Below are 5,136 nucleotides of genomic sequence, written 5' to 3' on the forward strand. Positions count from 1 at the left end.
GCAAACATTTCTATTGTAAAGATCAGCACTGCAAATGATATTTGTTCTACTCAATCACATATTTTCAGACATCTGATAGACATTGCTTGTTGCAGCAAAATAATCATTTTTCATTGGAAATCGCATATCCAATCCAAAAGATTTCCTTGAAAACCATGAAACTTCTAGCTTTTAAAATATGGAAAACATGATTATTGCAATTCTAAGTCACATTACGTTTCAGTATCCCAAAGAATCATTCTCTGTTATTTTTTTAATTTCTCTTCTCTAGACAGAGTTCATTGTTTAAGGCAAGTTCAGATATAAAAATCAAGGGAGTTATGTATACAAGGAAGCAAAGGAAGATATAATTTGTCAAAATGCAAACTCTTATCTTCTTGCACATTGTTTTTTATCATTATTATTAAATAAGTAGGCATCCTCATCAATCTTTCCTCTCTGTAGTTCTGCAGAGAGGGAGATAGTCATTCATTATAGAATGTTTTCTTATAACTGCTCCAGACATTCACAATGTTATGGATCAGCTCTTTCCTTTTCCCAGCACAGGTTAATTTTCAGTCAGCCCTACACAAGCCCTCTATTAGACAAATTATGAAAGAAATGCAACCTAACTGTAAAGGGAAGTATATTGTCTCTGCTTGGTTACATCTTATTAAATAATTTATACTATATACAGGGGCAGATCCAGGAGGTGCACTGATGCACTTGCACCCCCATTGGCTTCCTGGTTTTCCTAAAGCAGGGGTGTGCAAAATATGGCCCATGGGCCAGATCTGGCGGTTCTGTCTGGCCCACAGGGCCCTTAAAAAAATTTGGAAAAATTAATATTTCTCTGCCCTTGGTTCCTGTCAAAAATGACAGGAACCACAGGCAGTAGGACCCAGGGGAAGCCCAGCAGGCTCCAACAACAGCAGGGCCCACCCAGCCCTGCCGCCCAGCCAGAAGCCCCTTCTGGGGTTTCTGGGCTGGGAGCACATGGCTGCCCCGGCGGCGTGGGAAGCTCAGGTAAGGGGGGGGGCCAGGCAAGGAAAGCACACAGGGGGGAAGCGGGACCTCCCCACCTACACCTGGTGCCCTGCACTGCAGCTGCTTGCAGCCCACGTGGGGCTTCCTGTGCCCACTCCAGACAGCCCCATGCGGGCTGCAAGTGCCTGCAGTGTGGGGCACTAGGCATGGGGTGGGGCCACTTCCCCCCCATGCTCAGCTTTTCCCTGGGCTCCTTCCCTGCACCGAGAAAAGCAGCTCCTCGCCCACCCCATGCCCGGCGTTCTGCGCTGCATGCGCTCGCAGCCCGCGCGGGGCTGTCCAGAGCAGGCACAGGCAGCCCCAGGCAGGCTGTGACCAGCTACAACGTGGGGCACTGGGCATGGGTCGGGAAGGGGCTGCTAAGCTGGCAGTGGGGCAGGTTACAAGCTGGTGCTGGGTGCAAGGAAAAGTGGCCCCTCGCCTGGCCCATGGCCAGCGCCCCACTGACTCATCATGACTCATAATCTACCTGATCTTTTCTAAACTCTTCATTCCACAGACATTAACAACTCCCTTTTCTTGTTAATGGTTTTGATGTTCCCCAGTCAAGCTCTCCTGCTGAAATAGCCAGTCATGGTTTGAATAAAGTGTTATGGTCAGACAGACAGAAAGACAGACATACAGACTAAGGCTTTTATATTATTAGAATTCAGTAGTCTATAGGATACAAGTATAGAGTGTAGTAATGTCCTAGAGCAGCGATGCTCAACCATATTATAAACCCAAAGATATCAAATAGGAATCCATAGCGTCACAAAAATTGTGATGTGTTGGGGTCTTTCTGAGTTCCCTACAACAGAAGAATTGCTCTATTCCTTTTCCATAGTCAAAAAATGAGTGAAAGCTAAGAGCTACCATTCAGGCAAGGAGTGCCTTCGATCTAAAGAGGGGTGCCTTGAAACCAAAAAGTTTGGGAACCACCACCCTAGAACTTGCACGTCTTAGAGATGTCACCTTATCATGAGAATGAGTAGGTTTAGGATTAAACAAGCTTCACCAGTATGGTAAAAATGTATGCTTTAATCATATGAGTTTCCATAAAAATTGAAAATGCTAAAGTAACTGCAGGCAGGAATCATGGACTTCTAAGAATTTTTTTAGGAAGTTTGTATAAGTACCAGTCACAAGTCTTAAAACACGAGGTTTGTTAATTTAAAATATTTATAAGCTGAAGATAGAATTCATCTATGAAAAATGGAGTTAACTGATTGATATTCATAGTTCAAAGGATCCCTAATAGAAAGGTTAGAGACTTAAGCAACTTAAGGCATCTTTATTATTCTAACATTATAAAAGCCTAAGTCTGTCTGTCTGTAACACTTTATTCATGCTCTGACTGGATAACAAACAGCCAATCAGAGTGCAAAGAAGCATTTGGACATGTGGTAGCCTGCTGCCATGATGGTGAGGATACAGGGCACGGAGTAGAGGAGCAAGACCAGCACAGCTGGCCTCACTGCCCCCTGCCCTTCTCCCTGCAGGTGGTGACAATGGAACAGGGGGAGGGCAAGGCCACCAGAGCTGGCCCCCCACCCTGCTCTTTAGAGATAACAGCGGCGGCTTAGGGGCAGGCATGGGCCAGGATGATGCAGGGGGGCCAGGCCACTGGCGCTGGCCTCAGCCTGCCCCTCCCCACTTCTATAGTCACCACCTGCAGGGCCAGCCACAGTGGTGGGAAAGGGAAAAGCAGGCCTGCACATGCTCTTGCCCTCCCCCTGCTGCCATAGTGGGGAATGGGGGAGTGGTCCCAGACCCCAAGAGAAAGAGGGGAAGTGGGCCCAGGCCTGGCATGAGGGGTGGGGGGAGGAGTGGGCCCACCATGGCGGAGTGGGGCATAAGCAGGCCTGGGCTGATGCAGCAGTGGTGGGGGGAGGGGAGGGGAGGGGAGGAGCAGGCCCAGGCCTAGGTCTGCTGCAGGGCGTGTGAGGGAGGACTGGGCTTGAGGAGGAGTGGAGAAGCTGGCCTGCTGCAGTGGTGGGGTGGGAACAGCAGGCCTCTTCCCCCCCGGGCCTTGGCCCACTCCTCCCCCACCCCATCTCCCCGCCATCAGCTCTAAGCCTGCTCCTCCTGTTCCTCCACCGCTGCTGGGTTGACTCAGGCCCACTGCTCCCCCCGCTGCAGCAGGCCAGCTTCTCCCCAACCTTGGGCCCTGTTCTCCCACACATTGGGGCTGGACCCACTCCTCCCCTCCCCCTGCCTCTGTGGCAGGGAGTGGGGTAGTGGGCCCAGACCTCAAGCAACAGGAGGTAAAGGGGGAGTGGGCCTGGACTGGGGAGGGGGGCATGGGGTTCTGTCCCTGCCCACTCCCCCCTCCCCACCGTCATTCCTGTGATTCCTGATGTGCAATTGGCTAATGTATTAATAAACACCATGGATATTACAGCACCCCCCTTCTATGCTCTGCAGCACCTCCCCTCTCCTCTTCCCTAACCCTGCTTTCCATCAGCAGTGCCCAGGGTGCAGACCCAGCTAGTTATGCCTCTGACCATTATTTTGCTCATTTTTTTAATCAAAAAAAGTTGGATTTTGTTGTTCTGCTGACTAAAGTTTTTTGCTCTCATTAACATTCTCCACTTTGCTTCCCATATACCAAACAATCTTCTGTTTGATCTTGTTCATATTGTGACTTGCCACAGTGAAAGAAGGGCAGAGGCTTTTTCCCACCTAACACTCCCCATTTGGCATGGCTGAATACTCTAAGTCTTAATCTAGTGAAAGTGGCTTTCAGCTGAGGACCTCAAGGCACTAGGAAAACACAAACTGATGACCAGATCCTAAAATCTCTCATTAGCTCCGTATTTTATGAGTATTTTCATTGATTTCAACAAAGCTACTTGCCAAATACAAAAAAGGTATCAAACATAAGATACAAGGTGAAAAAAATTAGGAAACCTTCTTTTTTCACATGGACAAACCAAGGAAAGGAAGAAATCAGTAACTTGCCTAAGAAGTTATTCTCTGGAAGAAAATGAGGAGCTGAGTTCCAAGTTCTGTCTTCTAATCACTATGTTTTCAGAGAAGTGCCATAATAGCAGTGTTGAGATAGCACTTCCTCATGGTGGTAATGATGACTCCTATGACAAATGCCCCTCATTTATGAAATATCGTCTCTTAGAAAATTGAAAACAACAGTTTTCTTGCTGTATATTCTTACCATAGTTTGCCATGATGTTGACCGTTAAATACCTCTGGTATCTGTTGCCTGTGACACGAAACATATTGTGCAAAGGGAAAAAAGTAATGCTGATGTGTTTAATTCATTAAGACATAAAGATTCTTCTTTATGTAACGATTAGCTACAGAGCATCTCACTACAATATAGTATGCTAAAAGAAACCAACACTGAACAGCTCTTAATGGAATGGTTTCAATCAATCTTCTAATTATGCCACAACATAGGAGTGCCTAAGTTCTTTTTCTAATCACAAAATTTTCTGTAGAGATCAGAACAATAGATGGGAAAACTATTAGTGGGTCCTGCTATTTAGGATTCAGGTTTTGGCTGATGCCTATTTGGCTTCTTTTTTACTCTCTAATAATCTCTCATTGCCATGACCCCCAAATAGTCAATATTTATGCCTCCCTCAGATAGATTAAATAATGTTCATTCTTTGCTAACCCCACACCATCCAAATCGTAGAACAGCTACATGTGTCTAGCAACATTTCAAGAATAGTAACTTAAATACTAGAGACCATATTTTATCTATGTTTTATAGCCAGTGAAAAATCATTTAATTATCCAAGACCCCAGTGACTTCAAGGTGTCACCCTAAATAGTGCTTAACTTGTAAAAAAGATCACCTATGCTAAATAATCCCTTCTCCTACTAACTTTCTCTCATCCACCATTGTTAAACAGCCATATCAACAATCTCAATAATACATGAAAGGAGAAGAAAATAAATAATACTTTGATGTTTTGAATTCTTTCCTGGGGCTAATGACTGGAGGACACTTGATGAGGTAATATCAGCCAAGATGGTTTTGAACATTTTATGCTTCAATTGAATTCATCTTCACTCATTCACCTCTTTCCTACACTAGAGAGTGAGATCCTGTTATCAAGGAAGTCAAAGACAAAGCTCTGTCAGCTTCAATGAGACAGAAAA

The sequence above is a fragment of the Gavialis gangeticus genome, unplaced genomic scaffold (genome assembly GCF_001723915.1).
Source record: "Gavialis gangeticus isolate Ggan-Ray unplaced genomic scaffold, GavGan_comp1, whole genome shotgun sequence".
Classification (NCBI taxonomy): domain Eukaryota; kingdom Metazoa; phylum Chordata; order Crocodylia; family Gavialidae; genus Gavialis; species Gavialis gangeticus.